This window comes from Haliaeetus albicilla, chromosome 3 (assembly GCF_947461875.1).
Source record: "Haliaeetus albicilla chromosome 3, bHalAlb1.1, whole genome shotgun sequence".
NCBI lineage: Eukaryota > Metazoa > Chordata > Aves > Accipitriformes > Accipitridae > Haliaeetus > Haliaeetus albicilla.
In genome coordinates this window covers 72,045,842-72,071,865 of record NC_091485.1, presented here as the reverse complement: position 1 = coordinate 72,071,865, position 26,024 = coordinate 72,045,842, and positions in this window count along the sequence as shown.

Genomic DNA, 26,024 nt, shown 5'->3' with positions numbered 1-26,024 from the left:
ATAGAAGACATTTAGAGGTATCCACAGATATCCATGTTGAAATAGATTTATTGCTGCTGGACCTGAACTGACATTTCCATATACCCATGCTGGGGTTTGTGAACTTACTGACTTGCTTGAGGATCTTTTTTCTGCACTTCATTGTGTGCTGTAGTTGCACACAGGTCTGAAATGTGTAGGTGGCACTTGGTCAATAAATGTTTATCCACCTAGGCTAGTTCTATGCTTGGATACAATCAATGTGGGGAAACACCACCACCCCCCCCACCCCCCCCCAACCCCCCCAAAAACCTGTGCTGTGGAGAGCGGATAAAGTGTCAGTCAAGTGAGCAATGCTGCCTCCCTGGAGCAAGTTGTTAGAGCCGGCCATCAGCGGTCAGGTGGTACATTTTGTGGACATCTTTGAAAAGGTGGGTCTTGAGGGAGGGATCTAGAGGAGACAGAAATAGTGACTGCACACTTCAAGGTTATGTTCTCTCTAGTAGAAAAATGCAATTTCGGAGGACAAACAGATGTGACTTGATTGGTGGGTAGATGTGGACAGTACAAGTACCTATGGCTTGAGCACAGTGGCTGTAGCCCTTTGCTTTTTTCCATGGCCTGGGGGTGTAGCTCTCTAAATTCTTCAGAGCAATAGGTCTTTGTTAACTCAGCGCTTTTTTGCGGAGGTAGGTTGAGGTGCACTGATTCCATTTGCTCTGCTGACAGGTCTGAGGAACCAGTAGCATCTATGGAGGGGGATGCCTGAGCCTGCAGGGGTGGTAATCGCTACCAGTATCTGGGTGAGGATGTTATTGAAGGCCCCAGGAAGACAGCAAAAACCTAAACTCCTTCTGACCTTCTTTGTTGAGGGGAGTGACTCAAAAATCTAATTTTTTCTGTAAATAGGCATTTATATCTGTATCAACATCACCAGAACAAAAGCAAAACAGCTTGAAATAAAACTAATTCTCTCTCCTGAATGCAAGGGCTCCACAGTCTGTTGTCAATGGCCCCTCCAGTTTGACAGCATCTATTGCTCTCAGGAATGTATTCCATTAACTCAAATTTCTACCAAAATGGGTTAGTCACTCCTGACTTCTCCTTTATGAGCTGTGCCAGATTAAAAATGCCTCAGTAATAAATGCCTGAGCTTAACCTCAGTGCTGCAATAATGTATTGTGACCATACATTAGAAACTATTGGATAATGCATTTTACAGCACAAAGAAATTTTGCAATAAATTATGAAACAACCCCATCATAAAACACGTAAATGATGATTCTTCAGATGAATATGCCATTGATATTTTGTCATTGTTTATTATGCTTCATAGCACAATACATGGCCATAAATATTGCTGAAATGACTAGCACATGAGAGGTGGTACAGTAATACTGTACCTTACCTCTGTGCGGATGTAGACGCAATCATAGCTTTAAACCACCTTTGAGTAAGGTCTGTGGAGGACCGTGGCTGGCCCCTGCTATAAGGTGGAGTAGCCTCCAGCCACTGCACTCTACATCTAGCATATGCAGAGCTGAAGAGATTGATGTATTTCAAGGACCTCTACTGTTCTTGCATCTACAGGGAACCCTTATTTTTGTTACTATCCTGGATTTTTACGTTTGTTCTAGATCCTGGATTTCTCCTTCTAGACCTTCTTTTTTTTTCCCTTATTCCTTCCATTGATTTTGGTGGACGTACTCTTGGCCACAAGACATCAGAATCTCACTGGAGAACCAAAATATTATCCTAGCTCTGGTAAAATGTGTCTTGCGATGTTTTTCAAAGAGGGGCAGAAGGAGCATTGACTACAGTTCTAGTTTTCTGTGAGAGTGGAGCCAGCTGGTTGCTTTTGGTCAGGATTGGCCAAGTGTATTTCTTCACAGTATAGCAGAAAAGACACATTGTAGAAGGTGAAGATATAATAATGGATATTTTATTATCATGCAGTGTCTGGAAGAGTTGAGCACTGGGAACATAACCTGGGGGATTACTCTTTTGTCTGAATACTCTCTCTCCAAACAAGAGCAATCTACAGTGTTGGAAGGTGAGGTTCCATGTAATCTAGTACTGTACAACACCTCAGAATGTATTAGCCATTTCATGAGGAATGTACCAAAATATAGTCACTGTCCCAAAAGAATTGCAGTGAAAATAGCCTCCACACAACATTACTGCTGTTGTCATTATCAATAACTGATGTGGCCTTTTCACAGCAGGGCTGATTCAGCTGCTCTGCCTGTTCAGAGAGAGGAAGGCAGGTAGAGCTGCCTGGGCTTGTCCTGGAAGCTGGTGAAGTGTTGACCCACACTCATTTATTCTAGCGAAAGAAAACAAACAAACAAAAGAATTGCTTTTAAGGTAAGTAAACACCTTTTATTCATTCATCCTGATCCCACACCTCTTATGAAGGAGGAGAAATGGAGCATGAGAAGAGTAATCAAATTATCATAGCATCTTCCTGGCTTTGCATTTTCTGCAATGCAAACAGGCTGGCCGTGCTCTTCACCATCCTAAGCATTCCTGGGTGATCTCATTGACGTAGTTCTTTTCTTGCATGTGGATTAGAAAACTTAATTTAGAAGCACTTGATCTTGCAGAGGGACAGTCCAAATAAGATGGTCAATCTTACACGAACAGGGATTCAGGTAGATGCATGCTGAATGGGAAGCTGCTGTGGGACAAAGACGCTTGAGAGATGTTATATGACTGCCTGTTTTTCCTGAGTCAGATCTAGCACAGTGCTCCAATTATATGGTAACGGTGAATGCATATCGCTGTACAAGTGTGTATGCAACAGGCAAAGCTAAGGTCAAGGCAGCAAAAGCCCTTGTGCTTTCTGCAGGAATAGTGTTCTTGGCTGTTCTGTGCTGATGAAATTCCAAGGTTTTGTTACAGGAAAACAAGCAAGAGGAAGGGAAAGTAGTTTCTCCAGCTTCCTAGCATTAAATCATGCCTGTCCCCAGTATGACTCTCCCTAGGTGCTGGCATGTTTTCCTTCTGGTGCAGCGTGCTCTGCATTATTAAAAAGGTTCTTGTTTGACCTCATCATTAGGTTTTTATTTTACTTTTTGATTGTAGTGACTAAATATAACAATAAATGATTTAAAGAGGAGACAGAAATAAGTGTTAGAGAAAACAAACAGCCTCCCCCCTGCCAAAATGCTGAGTGGCATAGCAGTGAATGGTTGAAAGAATCAGATTTAATTAGGGTTCCTTTCAGCACTGAAAATTCCATTTATGCACACTATTAAAATAATCTTCTGCATTAATACTAATTTACATCATCAAAATAGCACTTCATCTATTATTCATATGGCATTGTAATTTCTCCCGACTGAGAGGGTGAAGCGTGGTAAGACTCTTCTGCTAAAGACTGCACAGATATTAAGATATCAATAATGGCTTAGTTGTTTTTTTTTTTCTACCACATTAAATATCCCACACAGTTTCCTCTCTTCTCTGGATCTGTGTAATGACCACTGAAAAGACCATAATAATTATTACACTCTTTCTATGCCCCTTATGGCCAAAGGGTCTCGCTTTCACAGGCGTTCTTGTAAAATCAATCTCCCTTTGCCTGCTGTGCGAGTGCAGCCTCATTCAGGGAGGGTGAAAGAGCTGGTTAAGCAAGAGAGTAGCTCTTGAAGGAGAACAAAGAAAAATCTCCTTCCTTCTCAAGTTTCAAGGGCGATGGGGAGAGTTGATGTGCAGAGCACAACACAGCTGGAACTTCATGCAGTCTTGTCTTGGAGATGGCAAACTCTTGCTTTCTGTACAAAAGCAAGTGACTGATGGTAGTTTGCAGCTTCACTCTCTGTGGCGGGTTCTCCGTGTGTGTGATGTGTGTGTGTAGGATGTGGTGTAGCTCCCTGTTCCCAACCGGCATCATGGCAGGCACCTACCTCATGCTAAACTGCATGCCACACTGGGACCTCTGGCTTTTTAAGGAGCAGGTGCTAATGGACATCATGGTATTTTTTGGTTTCTAAGCCTGACTCTCATTATGCTAAGAAGACAGACCAAAGTTGTCTGTAGACCACTCTGGCAGTACAGAAGGGTCTTTCAACAGTGTAGTTTTCATCTACCTGAAATCACGGTTCCCTGAAATGTTTACTGGGCAGATTCCTTCTTCATCTACACATTGTGAAGTGAAAATAAAACTTCTAAATCCTCGGTTAAGGAGAAACTTCCCTGATAACTTATCTATTAGGCTGAAAAAAGACTAGGTAGAGATATTTGAGCGTTGATTGCATTGTGCATCAGCTTATATCTCCTGCTCCAGTGCAGGGAAGGACAGATGACCTAGCAAGACTTTCATGTTCTGTGGTGGAGTGAGTCACTCTGCTCCTACTGATGAATACAAAAGAAGAAATAATTGTCTACAAAGACTGCTGCTAGTCACCGAATAACAAGCTGGAGGGAGGAAGGGAGGTAAGTGGGATGTAATTTTACTTGTGACAAAGAAAGAGGTCTAAACAGAGGTTTCATGTGTCAGCTGAAGATGAAAAAAAGACTTCACATGGTATTTCTTGGCTTTGGGACTCAGCTGGCCTTTCTACTGCTTGTTGGTTTAGAGTCTGCAGCAAAGCACAGTATGACTCTGCGATGTTTAAAGAGCAATAATCATGTAGACTTGGAAATCAATATCTAAGACAAAGTCGTTCCAGCCTCAATAACCCTAAATATCAGAAATCTTATAAAAGGGATTATTTTCTTCCATGAGTTGAAAGGTCTTGCTTTATTACCCTTGTAGTTTTATTAATCTCTATAAAACTTTTTTTTGCACCTAGGCTGGTGTTTAATAATCCCTGTTTGTCATATTCTTGGCTTTTTAGAATATATTAAGCACTGTAGAGCAGATGTACAGTAAAGTGCAACTAAGCCTGACTGGTCATCATGAAACTGCCCATGGGAAGGATATTTTGGTAAAGACTTAAGTGTGGAGGCACCATAAACTTATGGAATAAGATTGAGTTTTCAATGCACTTAGAAAACCATTAACTAACATGTGTTATGGATAGATTTCCATCACTGATTTCTTGCTGCTACATGTGATCATAATAACATAATAAAAGGCCTCTGACAGAGTAAAAATTAAGCTTCAGAGTGGATTTATATGATTTAAATGAATATATGAAAAAAAGGATATTTTAATGTGCTCTGCATTATCTCTCACAGTGTGAGTTCTGTGAACTTCTTGAGTTCTTTGTTAACTTATTGATGGCACTGTAGCAACAATTAAATCAGGGTCTTCACGATAAGATATTCTGCATTGGTTTATTGATTAATTAGTCTTTATAACCAGGACCTTACTGCTTCAACAGAGAAGATAACCAGATAAAAGGAGTGTGAAATGAGTTTAGATAAACAGCTGGGTATTTGTAGCAGAAGATATACAATGACCTTTTGCTCAAGGTCTCAGACGATGTTTGTGGAAATGAGAAGTGGATACTTGGGAAAAGAGATCCAAATTAGGTGGTAAAGATTGGTTAAGGAACTGGGTTTCACAAGGTTTGGTTGGCTCGGAGCTGTAATGGGTGCACAGAAGGGAGCTGTTTTGGAAAAGCAGAGCTGCCTTTAACAAATGTCAGTATGTATGACAGAGAAAGCTCGAACAGATGGTTAAGCTTTCCCTAGCCCATTTGGAGAACTTTCAATGGGAAGCTGAAGGACCATGACCTCACATTATACTCAAGATTCTCTGTGAAACTAAGGATTCTAGTTTCCAGCCTTTCCAAAGGTTTCAACATCGGGTTGCGAATGTAAAATTGGCCCAAACAGTGATATATCTATATATATATACATATACTGGAAACAGTAAAAATGACAGAATTTACAAGTCACTGTCTCATCAGGTAGTCTGACCACAAGGACACCCAAGTCATCCACTCAAGTGTTAAGCAGGAAAATGCTGCATGCTAATCCTCAAAGCCCAGTTATGACTCTCAAATGTGTTGCTATTTTCCTAGCGTAGCAGCTTTTAAAGCCAGAAGGAACTATAGTAATTATCCAGTGTGAAATGCATAGACCAAGCCATAGGACATGCTTTAACTGATTCCTTTTTCAAGCCCATTATCTCTCCTTGTGTTGTGATGTAACTTTCAGAAAAACATCCAATATTGATTTAAAATTTTCCAGTGATAGAAAATCCATCATATCTGTTGGTAAGTTGTTCTGATGGTTAATTACCTTGCCTGTTGAAAGTTCATGACTTATTTCTTGTCTGAGCTTGTCTAGACTAGGCTAGATCTTTCTGTGTGATTGCCTATGAGATAGAGGAATGTTTAATTCACTTTTCAGTTCTGTATGTGATAACTGGTGGGCAGCTTAAGTTACCCATGTGATCTTCCTAATATTTTGATACCCATCCTGAAGTGTAGAGACCAGAACTAGAAGGAGTAATCCTACAGCTGTGATATCTTTTCAAATTGAGAGGCTGTATAATTTCTGTTCTTACACTCAGAAATCCTCAAATTTATGTACCCAGGAGTCATATTAGCCCTTCTGACTATGTTACACTCAGAAGTCTTTATTTTTTCCAAAGGCACCAATTTCCAAGAGGGAAGGGTCTAATACATTATTCTTTGTTCCTTCATGTATAACTTGACAGTTGATAAAACCATACTTTTTTTCTGTTTACTTTATTAGGTAGCTCTGTCTCAGTGACCTCCCTTTTCAGTATTGTCTGCTTAGAAACCAAACTAAATATACACTCTGTTTGCAATTACATGTCAAAGACTATCAGTCAACCAATTGTAAAAAGTTCAACATCTACATATTCATTTCATATCCTCCTAGTTCTTGTACAAGTTGTTTCTGGTGTAAAGTCAAATACCATAGTGATTTCTACTGTTTTGACATTATTGTCTTTTTCATCCAAGCCTGCAGTCTCAGGAAAAAATATACTATATTATTTTAGCAAGATCTGTTCTTACACTTGAATTCTGATTTACATATTGCCATCTTTAATTCCTTATTAATCAATTCTCATATTAGGCACGCTATTTTTTTTTCCCAGGATAGAGTCAGACAGAAATTTAGTCCTGTAATTAGCCATGGTTTTTTTGTTAAATATGGGTCATATGCATTTTACCCCAGTTCCTTGGAATTTTCCTAGTATTCTAATATATTTTGAAAACAAATAGAACACCACCTGACCAAACATCTCTTCTAAGAAGGTTGGAGGCAACAAATGTGGACCAATGGATTAAAAATGTTCTAATTTCATAGCTAGCGTTCCAAAATCCACCAAAACCAATAGTGGTTTTTCTTATTACTTATATAAAGAACTCAACCATGCATACCTTTTTAGCATAATAACTTTAGATAGTTGAATTAACATACATATTGTTCTTTAATGCCAAGAAGGATGGTTCATTATGGCATTAATAGTTCTTAATGGTCATGGTTTAATGATCAGGTGCTCTGCTATATTTCTCTTGTGTTCCTAATACTTTGTTCATCAAGAGTAGGCTGCAATTTGATGTACCTTCATACAGTAGTGATGGTAAAAAGGAACTGTGGTTAATAGGAAGTTAATAGATATTTCTGTATTTTTTCATTGTTAATGTACTTTTTATTTTATTGATCAAATATGAATCAGAATAAAGTAATAAGGTTTTAAATGGTAGGTGATGAATGTCTAGTTTGCATGATGTAAGCTTTAATTCCTGAGAGAACAAGGGAAACAGAGGTCAGCTGGCCTAGGCACCAGCCCAAGTTTTTTAATGGTTTGTACGTACTACCTGCTATCAGATGGGGGTCAGATGCTCCTAATTGTAATATTTGTTTTTTTCTTCAGCAGATATGTTCAATCATTTTCTCTCTTCCTCCCTCCCTCCTTCCCTCCCTCCCTCCCCCCTTCCTTCCTTCCTTTTTTCCTCTTGGTTATTTCCTTATTTCCTCTCTTTTTCTTTTTTTCCTTTCTCTCTCTCTTCTTTCTACTTTATTCTTTCTCTCTTTTCTCACAGAATCACTAACGTTGGAAGGGACCTCCGGATGTCATCTGGTCCAACTCCCCTGTTCAAGCAGGGCCACCAAGAACTAGTTGCCCAGGATGGCAAAAGTCCAGATGGCTTTTGAGTATCTCCAAGGATGGAGACTCCACAACCTCCCTGGGCAACCTGTGCTCGGTCACCCTCACGGTAAAAAAGTGTTCCCTGATGTTCGGAGGGAACCTCCTGTGTTTCAGTTTGTGCCCATTGCCCTTGTGTCTGGCACTGGGCACCCATGAAAAGAGCCTGGCTCCATCTTCCTTGCACCCTTCCTTCAAGTATTTATATACATTAATAAGAAGCCTTCTCTTCTCCAGGTTAAAGTCACAACTGTCTCTGCTTCTCCTTTCTCCTTTCTCTTTTCTCTCTTTTTTGATCCAAATATCAGAAGGACTTAAGCATAATGAATCATCATATGTTATGGAAGAGGTCAGTTACAGTGACTAGAGTTACAGCTGTCATGACTAAATTGTAAAATAATATTACAGAGCCATTAGAGACTTGTGAACTGAAGATACGACACTGCTATTTCAGGTGAAAAGAGATGCATTTTCCCATCTGTTCTTTCAGTCCCAGTAGTTAAACAGATTAATTACTGGCATGATTCCAGCACATTAGGGATTGATTTGCCTGATTTTGTTTTTGTGTGTGCTATTGAAGGACTGCGATGAAGCGTATAGTATTTTTAAAATAAAAAGCGCTAACCTATAAGCTCTAGAGAACGTGTTTCAAATCTGCCTTAATTTACTAGACCTTCACTGTCTGAAGCATGTCCTTGATGGGCATTTACCAGTGTTACAAAATCACCAGAAGATGACCTGTTGCAAAGCTCAGAAACTCCTGAGGGCTGTAACAAGGCAGAGGGCTGCCAGCTAGGTTACAGTGCAGACATTTTGCTTTCTCACTATTGCTGTCTTCTAGTATGAGAATTCAGCTGAGGCATACACAAAAAATAAGCAACATCTCCAGGCTACGTTGAAGACTTCACGAAGACACATTTGAAGCATAGCTGTTTAAACACAGGGACTGTCACAACATTTAGAGGCGTTCTGGTACTGGTTGTTCCATGCCCTGGCTAATCGGGTCTCACCAAATTTGGGACCCAGCCTATGCAGTCTAGTAGAGGAGCGTACCTCTGACTTCTGAATTTCCCTTTATCTGGTGTGGGGTGAAGGATTCACCCCTGTTTCCGTTTTTGCAGATCCATTTGGAACACTCTTTCCAGCTAGCTTGGTTCTTGCAAGCACTCAAACCCAGACAGCTATTAAGGTAAAGTAGAGGATGTATGTACCGATGCAATTCATAATTTACACAGTAACAATGTAGGAAATGAAGGTGTCCTTCTATGACTGTGTATATTTATCCACTTTGAAGGAATTCACTCTGTTTCAGCTCACTTGCTCAGCTCTCCCAGCTGTGATGAAATCCTTCAGCAAGGCTCTAGCATTTGGAATTGCTGTCATTGACTGGGGTCTTGATCTTGTTTGCCTTTGGAGACAACTATTTCCCTAGAGACTCATTTTGTGCTTGGGATTCTGCTCAAGTTCAAACCTTGCCCTTTGAGCACTTTCTATCACTCATGAAATTGATACATAATGGAGATATTATGCATTCACTTTTCGTCTGAAGGGTTTTTCCTGCACATACCTATCTTCAGAGGTGCTGGTGTCCTTTGGGTATAGATGGCCAAGTAGATGGAACTCCTGGCAGACTGTAAACAAAATTTACTAATTGCAGCTAACATTAATATACTCTGTGAAGGAAACTCTGAATGGGCAATGGGGTTCAAACACACTACTAGGCTCTATAAAATACTGAAAAGTGTCATAAATGGAAACATAGGTTGAGAACTAGACTTATGAAAGCATACATAAGAAAACAATGTCTGCAAATGGTTATTTTGATTGTGACTATGTACTACAGAAGCTAGGCATAATTTTGATCACCATAGACCTGAGATAAATAATCCATCAACTCATCTTTGAAAGGTCCCACAAGGTGGACATGCCACATAGACTCAGTGGCTAAGTTAGGATAAAGGGTGAATCTTGATCTGTGTTTTCTCGAAACAAACAGGATATTGAAATATTGCCACAGTTTCATTTTTATTGTTTGATGATTTGATGCACTCTGGGGTTTTCAGCCATGACAAACCACAGACAGGTAAGGATGCAAGGAGAAGGAACTGACAACATCAGAACATATATTGAAACATGTTGCGTTAAACAAGAAAACAGAACGGAGCAGGCAGCGAGCAGAAAATCTTTACAGTATAGATGTCATGGGAAGAACACAACTGGTTTGTGTAATTTGCCAGTCTGGGAACCAAAAATCAAACAAGAGTAGAAGAATCAGTGATGCAGGAACCAAACAGGTAGAACTGAAATAAAACATTCATACCTCTAAATTGGAGAGATATAGGTTTGATGGCTGGACTGTTAGATAGATAAAGAACTGGCTGGATGGCGGCATCCAAAAGCTTATAGTCAATGGCTCAATGCCCAAGTCGAAACCAGTAGCGAGTGGTGTCCCTCAGGGGTCCATACTGGGACAGATGCTACTTTATATCTTCATCAATGACAGACAGTGGGATTGAGTGCACCCTCAGCAAGTTTGCAGGTGACACCAAGCTGAGCGGTGCAGTTGATTCGCTTGAGGGAGAGGATGCCACCCAGAGGGACATGGACAGGCTTGAGGAGTGGGCCTATGCAAACCTCACGAGGTTCAACAAGGCCAAGTGCAGGGTCCTGCACCTGGATTGGCGCAATCCCCAATATCAATACAGACTGGGGGATGACTGGGTTGAGAGCAGCCCTGCGAAGGAGGACTTGCGTGTACTGGTGGATGAGAAGCTGGGCATGAGCTGGCAATGTGCGCTTGCAGCCCAGAAAGCCAACTGTATCCTTGGCTGCATCAAAAGAAGTGTGGCCAGCAGGTCAAGGGAGGTGATTCTGCCCCCTCTACTCTCTTCTGGTGAGACCCCACCTGGAGTACTGTGTCCAGTTCTGGGGTCTTCAGCACAAGAAAGACATGGACCTGTTAGAGCAGATCGAGTGGAAAGCCACAAAAATGGTCAGAGGGCTGGAACACCTTTGCTATGAAGAAAGGTGGAGAGAGTTGGATTTGTTCAGCCTGGAGAAGAGAAGGCTCTGGGGAGACCTCATTGCAGCCTTTCAGTACTTAAAGGGGGCTTATAAGAAAGATGGGGACAAGCTTTTTAGTAGGGCCTGTTGCAACAGGGCAAGAGATAATGGTTTTAAATTAAAGAGTGTAGATTTAGACTAGATATAAGGAATAAATTTTTTACAATGATGGTGGTGAGACACTGGAACAGGTTGCTGAGAGTCGTGGATGCCCATCATTGAATGTGCTCAAGGTCAGGTTGGATGGGGCTTTGAGCATCCTGATCTAGTGAAAGATGTCCCTACCCACAGCAGGGGGGTTGGACTAGATGATCTTTAACGGTCCTTTCCAACCCAAACCATCCTATGAGTCTATGAAATATAGTTTGGATAAATTATATAGGTTTCTTCTAATACAGCTGAACAGTTGCTCTCTCTTCTCCCTCAGGCCCTTGCGTGACTAGTGTTTATTTTATATTTGCAAGTAATCTGTGTTTGATCTTTCCTTTCCCTTCACATCCATTACTGGAAAATTCTTTAAGCTAGCCACATTGGTAGAAATTATCAATCAGTTATGGTAAATCAGAAGGCCTAAGGTAAAAGAAGCAGAATTTATCAAACACTTGCAGTAATACCACTGCCAAGCTGTGAGTTTTGGCAGCTCTTCCAAACTATGCAAGGTCGAGCTAAATCAGTACTAAGATGAGAGACCACCAGATAACATCTGACTCAGTAAGCAGCACTTCATCTTTCAAGCAATTTAGTTTGGCTCTTCCAACACAATGTCATTAGATGTCATGCTTTTTTTTAATTAATAGCTATTGGAAAATAATCATGCTCAATGCCTTGTTGTCTTTGTTTTGTGTTCATTTTTATAGAATGAAGTCTTTTTAGTTTCAGGAAAATTACAAGCTGCTTCAGTATCCTCAATTTGACAAATATGTTAGCTGTTACTGTCCCTACACTGCTGAAGTGGAGTTTTATGTCTAGAGTCACTGTTATGCACTCTCTCTTATTTACCTCTTATGAATGCCTCCCTCCTAAGATAAATGGAATTTACAAGCAAAAAGTTGACTTCAGCTTGAACCCAAATGAAAACCTGGTTTATAGACATGTTTTTTTCTTGAGCTGAAGCTGAACTGAATTGGTCAATATGAAATCTTTTTTGAAACTGAATTACTTTTTGTTGGTTTTTTTTTTTCCTTTTTTTTTTCCTTTTCCCCTTGAAATGGAGCTAAAGCCAAACTGTTCCTTTGAAAAATGTTGAATTTAAATCTGTATTAAAACAGAACAGCTCAGGTCATGCTTGAAACAAGGTAAGAGTTGAATAAAAAAGTTTCTTTGTGTGACTCCTTGTTTACAAGTAAAAAGGCCTCCAAAACACAAAGTCCTGAAAAATATTGTTGTACGCCAGCTCTGCAAAAGCAATCAGAAATGAGATGGGATATCTTGGCTCATGTATCAACACCAGGGTTATAATTCATTGTGCAAAGAGAGTCCCCCTTTACCTGGTGTCCCTGTGTCAGTGACTTGCCACCTCTCTGCAAGTTAAATAATGAGGCAACTTAAGTGTGGAGAGCTTTGTTGAAAGCCTGCTCAAGTGACACTATTCTGACATCTCTAATGTTTGGATCAGGCTCTGAGATCATGAGAGCATCCAAACTCTCCTGAAGGATTTGGGCTGACTCGGTGGATTCAGAGGCCCCAAGGGCAGTACAGTTTGTCTTCCCACTGATTTTATCCCCCAAAGTTAAAACATTGTCCTCAAACCAAATGTTTGGATATTTAAGCATCACAGCAGTCGAGAGTACCACATCCCTCACTTATTGTAGCTACTCCTGGGGAAACTCTGCTAATAGGATTTAACAGTCTGTTGCACAAGGAAGCCAGTGGCATTTAAAAAACCCCTTCGTTCCTCTCCTCTCTCTCTTTTGTTCAAAGCTGCCAGATTGAAGTTTACTCAGTAAATATGCAGAGACTTAAAATTACCTTTCAGTTAGCATGGCCTGAAATGGGAAAAATCTAATTTACTGCCAGTATCAAGAGTGTCAATAGAAAAGAGTCATCAATATGACGTGCACAAGGAAAAGAATTCATTTCTCTGTGTTCCCAGGTGGTTGTGGTGCAGATGCAGTGGTTGCTTGCGTCCCGTAATTAAGCCCCAACAGCTTTGCAATTGTGTTATCTGTTACATACATTATCCTCAAATCATCTCCCTTCCAATGATGTATCTGACTGATACACTGTGCCACTAAACAGCTGACATGAGGATGATGATGCAGCACTAGCAAAATGAACCTCTCGATGCAGGCACGGGAATGATATATAACCCTATAATGGCTCTGTTTAAGCTGGGCAGAAAGCATCCAGGTGGGACAGAATGGCACAGGTGGAGGCTTTTGGGGAGCTGGGAACAATCTCCCCTTTAGGCTTTCTCTCCAGCACAGTTTCTGCTGGTTTTATAACAGTGGATTTCTAAACCTGTCTAACTTCCCTCCCTCCCTCTGTGTTTAGATAACAATATTTAACTTTTTATAGCACTGCAGTGGCAGGGATAAACTGTGACAACCGTTGCTGGAAACAGAGAGAAAGTACAATACAACCCCATTCAGCAGAAGATGGTTGTTGGCTCCTGATTCAACAGTGCATCACATTAAACCTTCTTGTCACTCTCTTCAAAGCTCTGCATAACTCTTCCCTTCTTTTCCCTTCCCTACTTTTCCCCCATTGCGCGACTCTGAGTCCTCCTCACCCCCATGACCACTCTCACTCTGCCAATGCTTCTAGCTTTGTCAAGTTGGTGGTCAACAACTCCCACTGTTGCCCATGAGCCCTACCACATACAGCCCTCTATATAAATGAACCAACTTCCACGCACATCTTAAAAACTCCTTTGTGCTGTATTACTTAAAATGAATTGATTTGAATATACTCTGCCTAGGCAGAGGCTTCAAATACTGACAAAGTAGATAACTTTCTGAGATATTAGGTGCAGCAAGTATTTATTATTTGGTAGCAAATATACCTCATTAAGATTCACTAGAGTGAAAAGTCTGATCCTATTCATATTTGATGGGGAGTTAGTCCAAAAACTTGGCATAAAGTACTGCTGCCTGCTCTCAAAAGTAGGCTAAAACTGGCTGTGTGCCTGGTTCTCTTTCTCTCCTTTAAACTACATCCATCCTCAGATCATGAACTCCTGGGCATAAAATACCCCCATCCTGAACCAAGTAAAAACTGGGCATAACTTTAAAGAAACAATCGTCTTTTATACAAATGATATCCCATAATGCTTTACTGGTTTAAGGGAAGCCAACTGGTATTAAAAAAAGAAGTAAAAGATAGGGCAGTTTAGAATAGTGGCGGAAAGCATTTGCAGCTAAGGTTTGAACTGAGAGCGCACACAGGACACGTGGAAGAGGTCTGTGGAAGTTCAGGTTGCTGCAATGAAAAGAGCTATTGTATTCCAGAAATCAAAACTGTAGTGAGGAGGAAAGGCTCTGAATGAAAAGGTTGCTGGGGCAAGTGGGTGAATGATTTTAAATTCTAAAAAGAAGTGATTGAGATGGAAATGTCCAGTTACAGTAAAAGCTACTGAAGAGGTTAGGAAAATATTGTCTAAGGTAACTTTCTGAGAGGGACAGTGATGGTCTTCATGATACAACACAGAGAGGTGCAATGAAATTAAAAATCAAAAAAGGAAGCTCAAGTGAGATTGTACATTTCAAGGAAAATGCATAAAAGCTCATGATAGATTTCTAGACCTGAAAGCTGGGAAAGAAACAGGATTAAAAATTATAGAATGTGAGTAGACACTGGAAGCACCAGAGTAGTTCTGGATGACATGGAATTAGTCTGTCTATAGACTTTTTGCGCACGTGGTTGAAAACAAGTCAACACAGTTGGCCATTGCCAAAAAAACATCTACAATGACAGCTACAAGGAGAAGTGGGCTGTTCCAAGGCGTTCAGTTGCATCTTATTTTTCTCATAGCAACACTGATTCGAGACTTCAGTGGGAATTATACTGGAACTGCTTTACCCTTCTCTTAGTCAGGTCTTTGGGCTTTTTTTCTCGGTTGATCTTCATCTTGCTGTTCCATGCTGCCTTTGGGCCCAGTCCAAACCAATGAAAAAATCAGATTGAGCCTTCCTACCAGATCAACAGATTTTTAGGTCATGCCTTTGAAGTCATTAAAAAGAGATTTGCAATCACCTCCATTGTTAGTTTGGGGGACGAGGCTGAGAGAATGTGTCCCTGAGGTCAGACTGCAAGACACTTGCTCAGATGGAGCTTAAGTGCCCCAGTGCCAGGACTTTGGTTTCCATGGGGTTTTTTTTGTTTTCTTCTCTCCAGGTTAAAAGGAACTGCAGGAAACTTAGGAGAAGTCATTAAAAATGAAATGACTCATCCAATAAGGCAGTAAGGGATTTAATTAGATCCCCAAATGAGTAAATCTGGTTGGTCCACGGCAGTATGGAGCAGGTGCCAAGCATGACAATCATCTTTGTGAGGGTGGAAAGCCCTGTCTGTTAGTACAGAACAAGGTGGGGGTGGTGGAGGGTGCCAAATATCTGTCGCTAACTCTACACAGGGAATACATAAGGGGAGGCAGAGACATGCCATCAATAAGCTCTACAGCTCACTGTGTCTCCCATGATCCCTGGAGCAGAAACTTATTGTGAAAGTCCCAGCATGCGGTGTACTATGGGATCCTGCTCTGGGGCTAGTCATTTATTATCTTTTTCTGTGGCAACCAGGTGAAAAAGAAATGAAAGTTTTTAAACAATGACAAGTGGAAAATTCATAACATTGGAATGTCTGACAAATACCAGTTCAAAGACATTTAATGAACTGTGATTAAATATTTTATGTTTCAATTAAGTCCTAACTGAAAGTGAGTTCAGGTCCACACAAAAGCTACCAGTGACTTCAGTTCTGGCCCCTACCTTAATGTTTAGGTTTTATCTGGAACATCTATTGTGTAGGCTAGCTTCACATTTGGGTCTAGTCTGGAGGTTTTACTAACTTTGTTTTGTGTATTGGTGTTAAAGGAGGCTGAAGAAGGATGGTTATGTGGTGCCCTTCAGGCACTCCCTCTTGGTGTGAAAAAGAGGGCTCCCAGGATTTGCTCCCACCAGGTCCTTCCTGACCCCTGAAGCAAGTCACGCATGAGTACGGTAGAAACAGCAGGTTAATGTCCTAATCAGAAATACAGTGATCGGATGCAGGGCAGCTCAACGGGAACCCTGAACATTTCTGCAGGAGGAGAAAGATACAGTTCTGTAAACATAAACACACTTACAGTCCACTTAACTATTGCTATTATGAGATGAGTGAATAGTTCCCTGTTTCATACAGCTTGGTTAACTACATGTTTACAGCAGGGGCCACTTGAGGCTCCTTCAACTCAGATGCTTTTGCTTTGTCCCTCCTCCTGCCATGGCACTGAGGTGTATTCAATGACTGCTTTATTTCCATTACAGAGTTGATCAGCCTCTCACTTCCTTAAACAGCTGCCACCAGTTAAAATGAAATATTTGCACATATCACGCCTCTTAAAATTTAGTCCTGTTCAGTTTGCAATCTCGTATTTTCCAAAAAGCTGTAATTTCAAAAATTACATATTTGAAAGTAGAAGATATAAACTGATTGTAAAAGGAAAATGATTTAAAGATTTCAGTATAATTTACTGTAATTCCAAACAATATTCTGTATCATTTCACCTATAATAGCTTCTTTTTCATGATGGAAAGTTTTCTGTAACTCTATCCTACTCTCTGGCAATTATTCATATCCTAGTTGAAAGGCTTTACATTCCTATAACTGTAATCTTTTATATTAATGATTTGCACATCAGCTACCCAGTAATATTTTATAGAGATATCTTTCTCATTCTACAAAATTCCTTCCTGCCTTTTATAACTATTCAGAAACCAAAGAGCATAAAATGTGCCATTTGGAAAGGAACTTGATACCACTTACTCACTGGAGATTGTCATCTGGAAGTTCCCCAAAACTGACAGCAGTCTTCATTTCATAACACCGCATTAGCTTCAACTACAAAGGTACTGAAATCAGGATACAGCTAATTCTTCCATGGAGTCAAAGATTGCAGAAGTAGACCCTGGGAGAGTTACTTGTTCACAAATATTTTGAAACTAGTTGGAAGATGTTTGGGACACCTACGCTTACAAGAAGGACAAAAGGCCAAAAAAAGGCCACTTGTTCTGCTTTCATTGTTGTCACTAATGAGAAATTTTTCCTCTTTCTAAACGACTCTGCACTGATTGAAAAACAGAGTTAAAGAGGACCAACAGCTGAGCTTCTAATGAGCCACTGTCTCTACATAACCTCCAACCTGTCAAGCACAGTGCACAGTGTGTCTACATGTTGTTTGGTGATCATCTTATTTTCACTGTTGGAGAGGACAACAGTGTATACTGTTTAGAGATGTTCCATCCATGGCGGTTTTGAAGCATTTGTTAGAGGAACTGTTTATTTCTTCTGCCTGAGGGGACTTTAATCTAATTATGGAGACCACCTTGGCATTGATCTTATGAAATTATTTTCATTTGGAGAGACTGAGTATCTGGGGTGGAGATGAAGCTTTGTACAACTTGAAGATTTGTGTCCTTTAAGGGACTATGTTGGTAAGCCCTGTGTAGAAATGCTTGGAGAATACCTCAAGTGAAAACAGTTCCTCTAAATATGATACATCAAAGTTATTAATTCTATGAGTCTGTTTCCTAGAAATTCCTCCTCCAACAGGTTAATCAAACTGGATGAAAAAAAGGAATTCTAACACTTCAGGGGGTTGCTGTTGAAGTAATAACATCATAGCATAACCAATTATAATAATTTGTATTTAAAATACAGTAACATCCTCCCTGTAAATGGCAGCTCATTTTTTTCAGTCCCTTATACTCAGTGGAAGACAAATTCATGCCACTATTGTAGTAATTCTGTCAAACAATAATTCAGGTTGGCTTTAGCTTTCAGGACAAAAAGGGATATCAAATATGCAACTGCAGATTGGAGTCAGGTCAATTTACCAAGGAAAGAGAGCAGGACAATGTGCTGCTCCTAGAGGGGTCCTGACTTAATTTTCCCCAGTCACATTTGTATTCTTGGAAAAAAGCGATTCAAGTTGTGAAATAATCAACAAAATACTCAGAGTAAATTCCAGTTATTGATATTCCTGGTAGCTGAGAACATTTCATTTTTATCTTACCATGCTTCTAATCTCACAGGCTGAGTTTTCTTTCCTTCCAGTACCACAGCTGCAGGCAGCATAACTGGAATTTCTGATTTAACCATCTACTGTAGTTGTGCAAGGAGCTAAACTTGTGCTTGGAGTTACAATACCAACTACAAGCTCACAGATTCCAGGACTAAAACATCCAAAGGAACCACTGTAGTCAGATAGTCTGACCTGTTGCATAGTACACACCTGGGGACCTCCCTGATTTTATCTGTGTTAGAACAAGAGGATATAGTTTCCAGCTAATTATGATTTGGGTACAAATGCTGTAGAGTGCTCTGCAATTGCTATTGCAATATTTCTGCACTAAAATTGTGTGTCTCAGTTTAGTTTGGTTGTCCCACTACAGATGCTTTTCTATAACTTTTTTCTACATGATTGAAGAGCTCATTATCCACAAATATGTTCAACTCCTACCCATCTCTACAGGTGCGAAAGACCAGTACTGAACTGGAGTAAAGGAATATTTGAAATATAGGCACACAGTATTTATTCCAATATTGCAAGTATTGTGACTCCCCAAAGCAGCCGCAACTATGAATTTTACTGGGAGTTTGCAAACTTCTTCATTCACAATTTTTAAGGCTAGAAAAGACAGTTATGGTTACTTAATTTGCCTGTTTCCTAAATACTGTGAATTGCAATTAAGTGATTTGTACACATATGCATTTGTGTAACAGCATTTCTGTTGAAGACATCCATTGTTGAGTGATGAAAGTGCAGAAGAGAACCATATGGATGCTGGGAAATGGGAGAAGTAAAGCAGAATTCTCATGTCCTGTAGGATGAAGGTCCAGAATCGGTTATGTGACAGGGGGAAAAAAAAAAGTCAGTTCTTTAAAATGCTCCAAATATATCACTTTCAGGACTGAGGTCACTGTCAGCAAAGTCAGTCATGTTATTCCCCATAGAAACTCTGTTCAAGTTTTACAACATTTCACATTCTAATGAAAAATAAAAAGATAATTCTCATGCATTGATCTGGACCGTGCTTCTCTAAAATTTTGGCATCTTGGTTCTAAGTAGTTTTCTTCTGTCAGTGGAGCACCCAAGTGTTTCCAAAGGACAAGAGGAAGGCAACGCAAGCAGTAAGTGGACGAGCAACCTCCTCCTCCTCCCTTTGTGTAAGTCAGTCTTCTGTTACAGTTTGAAACAGGTAAGGATGGCAGAACAGGAAAAACTGACACCCATTTATTGCCATTAGGAAGATGAGAAGTGCATGTGCCTGTCCTGGAGAGCTGGTTACCACCTGGCATCCGGGACTGTGCCTCAATTGCCAAGTTGTGCTTTCTAAACAGAGTAAACATGAAATGAACCACAACCTTATTTTATGTCAGGAAAGCAAAAAACGTTGGGTCTCTGTATCATCCAGTTGCACATCAAAAATCATACTTAATCTTTCCAATGCAAATAAAAATTTTAAAAGAGAATAAAGATTTTTAGCATTCAGGAAAAAAAAAAAGAGAATCTCTGAAGACTCAGGCTGGGAAGTGTTTAGCTTTGATCCTGTGCCAGCTAGCAAACAGAGGATGTTATTTTCATTTACACTTGGCTTATCATTTTAAACTACAATAACAACAATATCAAATTAAAAGTTCATACAATACTAGCTCTTGCTTTAAGGACTTGATTGCATCTCATAATGCTCAAAAGCATGTAACTCAGGAAGATATCATCTTCAGGCATATGGGTTTTCAAAATTTGTAAAAGGCCATAAAAATGTCAATTCAAATTCCCCGTAAATCATGTGTAGCCCAAGGTGAATTTTTGATGCTTGATGTTAGATGTTCATCTCTGTCCCTTGTGAGCTTGGGATACATATTCCTTTCTGGTTTTCTCTCCAGCAAAAGCATATGCTTAGTGGTCAGCTGCATGCAAAACTATTCTATGGATCTGGGTTAAAATGCCACTGAAATATCATGTCTGGACCTCCTTTTGCTATTAATTATACAAATGCTAAATGTATATTATACCTTAGAAAAGAAATGAGTAGATATTTATACTGTTAGTCCTTAGGTGCTCCAATTATACCAGGGCGCTATTAGGAAGGGTGCTGTACAACTACTTGAAGGTTGCACCATCAAGAGCTCACAGATTAGATGTAGATCAAGACGCAAGAGGTGGTTATAACACAGAGGCAGGAGGAGCATTACAGAAATTTGTTTCTGCCCTGGAGCCACACGTGAATCTTGGCCTTTGCATCTTGGAGGTACAAGTAGGATACCACATGGTCATGGGCTTTCTCCAGAAAGCTCTGTTATCCCATTTCTGGCATCAGCCAGATATATTTATTGAATAAGCATAGGTTCCAGAATTTCAAAGATGTATGGAAATAAAACAAAACCACCAACAACAGGAAAAAAAAACAGCAAATGCTTATTCCAAACTTCTCACAGTTGAGAAGAATGGGGTGAGTGTGAGTGCATTTATATAGGAATTGTGCGTTGAAGGCAAGTTGTCTTAATAGATTTTTGGAATGTTTCTCTGAGTAATACACAGTGTTACTGTGTCTCAAGGATTTCTGCTGTATTGCTGTCTAAGCTGTTTGTGGTGGGACAGATTCTGTGTGCCCAGTTCCTCTCTCAGGCAGCACATGAGCCACTCCACTGGTGGCTGTGGTGTTGCACCAGCTATTTTTTGTGTAAATACAATAAGAATCTACCTCCCCTTAATAAGTTTAAGGTGGTGAACCAGTAAAATAAAAACTAGAAACACTTTTGCAGCAGCATTTTTATTTTTCTTATCCAACCACCTATGGTAAAGCTGGGTGGAACTCTCTTCACTAATTGCCTTTCATTGCAGACCAAACTTACCTCCAGCTGGGAGTGCTGCAGGGACCAACAAATCTTTAAGCGTCTCATTGGAGGAAGTCTGGTAGAGCGCACACCATGGTCATGGTGTTGAGCAGGAAACTGGATAAGCAAAGAGTATCTGGGATCAATGGAAAGATTTTTCAAACTACCAAGTTACGCAACAGCTTTTACTGAAGTAAGACACATGGATATATTCCCTGGAGGAGCTCCTGGGGAGTCTAAGCGAGGCATGAAAGGAAAGATCTCTGGAGATCCTGTGGAAGTAACAGGGCTCCTCTGAAATATTCAGTGGTGCTGCTACCAGAAAGCCAGTCCAACTACACCAAACAGGGATGGACAGGGAGAAAAAGTGGGACAGCATCAGTCATAAGGCTGTTGTGGTTGTTGGATGGATTTCTGAAATCCTTACTAGTGTAGCACGCAGATGCTCTGCTTTTGACATGAAAAGGAGCCTTTCAAAGGACTGAATGGCAAACCTGCTTATCCCCAAAGTCATAGCTATTAACGCAAACCTGGAGTGAGGCAGTTGAGGCACTGGTTGTTACCATATATGTTCCTCTCTTGCAGCATACATTGTCTCAAAGATCCTTTTGAAACCCATGTACTGTGATGAGGGAAGGGTACGAGGGAAATGAAGGTCTGGCTGTAAAATAAAAATAATGCTTCACAGTGTGTCAAGAATCTCTTGGCTTTCTTTTTTCTAGTCTTTCTCAAATTAGTTTTTTATAAATTTTTCTCAAAGGAACATATGAAAGAGATGCATCTTGGAATATCGGCTTGGATACAGCAGCAAATTGCAGCTTCATACACATTTACAGTGAATTTCTTACCTACCAAGCAATTAGCTATCTGTTAATGTTTCCCTTTTGTCTCGCTTCTACCCTGATATGATACCTTTGTGTTTACTCATTGACAGTTGAGACCTGGGAAACCTTATTGAATAGTAATCGTGCAAAGCATGCCATTAAGAAAATCCTGACCAGTTCTTGCACATCCGTTTGTGTCAAACAATTCTTTCATCCCCTCCTCTGTACACTGTTATATAGAAAGTCTTCAAAGATGCCCTCTTTTGAAGAGTAAGAAGTTAATTTATTTGTTTCTCTTTGGCTGGATAGAAAAGAATTAGTTGTGATAGCGATGCATAGAAACCTTGTGTTGAAACAGCAATACAGGCAGGAGTAAATGTAGTAGTAGCCGCATTTTCCATGTACTTTTCATTCCAAGTGTGTATGCATGGGGAAGGTTGGTTGTATCTTCAGGTGATATGCAAAATATATTGGACTTCATTCTTCCTTGTTCTCCAGTTTGTGGCATCATCTTCTTCACTGGAAGATCCATGTGAAAAGCTACAAAAGAGTGTGATAACATATTACATCTGGCAAGTGTGATAATGTATTACATCTGGTTTAAACTGGTATGAATGAGTTCACAATAAGGAAAGCAAAGATAAGCTCCAAAACCTTTGGTTTCAACTGATCTTGCAGTTTGGGGTTGGGCCCATTTTTTTATATAGGCCTTATATTTCCTTGCACCTGCATAAAAGATGGGGTAAAATAAGACAAGTGGCTTTGCCATATTGCACCAATATGCATTTTAACCTCCCTCTAGGAGACGTTACTTGGTTACATGGAGTACCTTGCCTTTGGCTTTACTGTCCTCAACAAAGCCCATGCTGAATCCAGACTTAGGGTTTAGGATTACAAATGTTGTATTTTAGCATAAAACATAAAGTGTGATGTATGTCTAACAAGGAGCTATCGAATTAGAAAATCAAACTGAGAGATAGAGAAGATAGGAAAAGTTGGGGAAGAGGAAAAAAAGGGATATTTTTGATGAAAAGAAGTAACTTTTTTGTCCTCCTTAGCACTGAATTCTCCTTCTCCCTTGGGTGTGTCCTCTTCCATTCCAGTATCATCAATCCACTGCATTAATATGATGTTTGCTCCCCATTCTAGTTCATTAATGAAACTGTTCAATCTTCAGTTCACTAATTAAAACTGACCTTGATAAGGACAGCTTAGATGGACATTGGGGAATGGAAAGCAAGTAGGACGAAATCCCTCTTGGTGACGATTTCCAAGTAAGACAGTTTTAAGAGAGGAAAATTGAATAGCTGAACTCAGAGAAATTGCTGAAGTTCCTGAAAATTTGATAATGTGTCACAATTCATCAGAAACAAAACAGCGTAGCCTTTGTCTAGTCAAGAAGATGTGGACAACCTTGTGGTCCAGTGATTACCAGACAGAAGGAGTATCTGGGATTCTGTACCCTGAATCTGGCAGCAGAACTGATTGCAGGTTTTCCAGTAAATCTCAGTTTACCTGAAAGCATGGTCTTATAATACACACTATTTGTGAGTAATGATTAAAACGGGTTTCATTTTGATGACCATATTCTTGAAAGCAAAATAGGATTTGTGAATAAAGCAGGATGTTTGCCCAGAAAGTCAGACAAATTTATTGCATTCATCATTTGATACTTGCTCATCTGAAATTTTCATTACATAGACATGAAAGTATATAACTTATAAACAGAGTAAGAATAAACAGAGTAATGCTGAAATAAAATCATTTATTTGAAGGATTCCATGAGCAAAAAACCATCATATTTAACAGGTAACAAACTGATGAGGAAGGATATGAACTCTTTGGCCCAAACATGTAACCTTAGATAGAGAATGTCTTCATAGCAGGTCAGCTTCAGATACCGTCTCAGAAGTTAAAATAAAGAAGGGCAAGTGGACGTTTTGAAATTTGTTTGCTTCTTTCTATACACAAAATTGTTTGTTAGAAATATGCTCTGCAAGAAAGAGTCCAGTTAATATTCTATTAAAAGCTAACTCCTCTGAATAAATAAATGTAAATTGATCTTCCTCCATTAGCTGTTGGTACAGCAACTTTGAAATAATCCGATAGATCTTCTAAGCTGTGGGTACAATTCTAGTTGGTTAGAGGAAGATTGCTCCTTATTGGGCCCCTCACTACAAGAAAGACATTGAGGTGCTAGAGCATGTCCAGAGAAGGGCAACGAAGCTGGTGAAGGGTCTAGAGCAGAAGTCTTATGAGGAGCAGCTGAGGGATCTGGGGTTGTTCAGCCTGGAGAAAAGGAGGCTGAGGGGAGACCTTATCGCTCTCTGCAACTACCTGAATGGAGGTTGTAGTGACGTGGGGGTCGGTCTCTTTTCCCAAGTAATAAGTGATAGGACAAGAGGAAATGGTCTCAAGTTGCACCAGGGGAGGTTTAGATTGGATATTAGGAAACATTTCTTCACTGAAAGGGTTGTCAAGCGTTGGAAGAGGCTGCCCAGGGAAGTGGTTGAGTTACCATCTCTGGAGTTATTTAGATGTGTAGATGTGGTGCTTAGGGACATGGTTTACTGGTGGACATGGCAGTGTTAGGTTAACGGTTGGACTCAATGATCTTAAAGGTCTTTTCCAACCTAAATGATTCTATGATTCTATGATTTGCCTTTTCAGTCTGCTATCTGTCTCCCATGACTTTGCAAATTTTACCTGGTGTTCTCAGAAGCAAAAATACATAATAAAGCTTAATACCTTGCAGCAAGTTATTAGAAGATTTGTACTCCGAAAACTGATATATCAGCACCAGGTGAGAAAATGAACAGTGTCTGGATTAAGTGATAATAATTAGGAAAAAAAAAAAAGTCTTAAGAATTAACCGGGTGATTATGTGGCAATGAGATAACACAATCTATCTCCAGTAAAACCTCTGCAGTGTGCTGACATAGGTTCTGTAGCCTCAGGTCAGCCTTGGTTTGTTCAGGTGCAGATCCATCTGGCTAGCAAGTTTGCTAGCTCAAATCATAAATCATTAAAAAGGTATTCTGTTATTCCAGGCACTGATGCTCCAGTTTGTTGATGCTCTTCTCATTCAGGGGCACAGCACAGCTAAACAGGTCATTGTTTGACTTATGCAGCACTTCTAAGAGAGGTTGGTAAAATGTTCAGAATTGCTAATGCCCATTATGTGTCCACTGGCAATGACCTTTCTGTGAGATACCCAGAAAAGCACAGCTTGTGCTGAGATTTAGCTCTAGGAGAAGCTGGAAGCTCTGTTGTTGCTAGGCAGATATTATGGTTGAAGGTAATGTTAGCTGTTAGTTAAGCAAGCAATGTTCAGGATAACCATACCTCTGATATTTTATCTTTTCCACCCATTCCCAGTATGCACTGCAGATGTGTGTGCTGGAATTTCCTGGGCACATACTGTATTCTTGCAGTCCTCTTCTGGTAAGTACTTACGGTTTCCATTGTAATGGCCACTGTACTCCCTAACACCAATGATGGCTCCAAAACTGTCCCTTATAGAAATTCCCATATATGTTTGAAGGAATACAAGTGGAGCAAGGGGAAAAGGGACAATGATACTGTCTGTAACAGCATCATGAAAAGCAGTCGTGAACGTATCAGATCTCTGACCAGTGTTCATTACCAGAGAACCCTGCTACCCAGTTTTCATGCTGTGCTGGAGATTCATCAAGACAGCTTTGGTCCTGGGGTGGAAGATGAGGGAAGTGAGCACACATGTCGTCAGGCACATTGACCTTCACAATGTTCCTACCTAATTTGCTAGACCTTTACTTCCAATTGTTGATATTAATTGATGCTGTTTCTACAGATGATTCGATGAACTATTTTTCAGGGTTAGCAGTTGGCTATGTTGGGGACATGGAAGGATGAGAACGAAATGCCAGGGTTACACATATGTCAGAGAATAAGAAGGGTCTCATGTCCTAAAAGTGGCTCCAACCAAATAATGACGTCTACGTTCATTGGCCCGCCTAGTGAAAAGGGTGCCAGTAGTAAGTTGTTTAATATGGTTG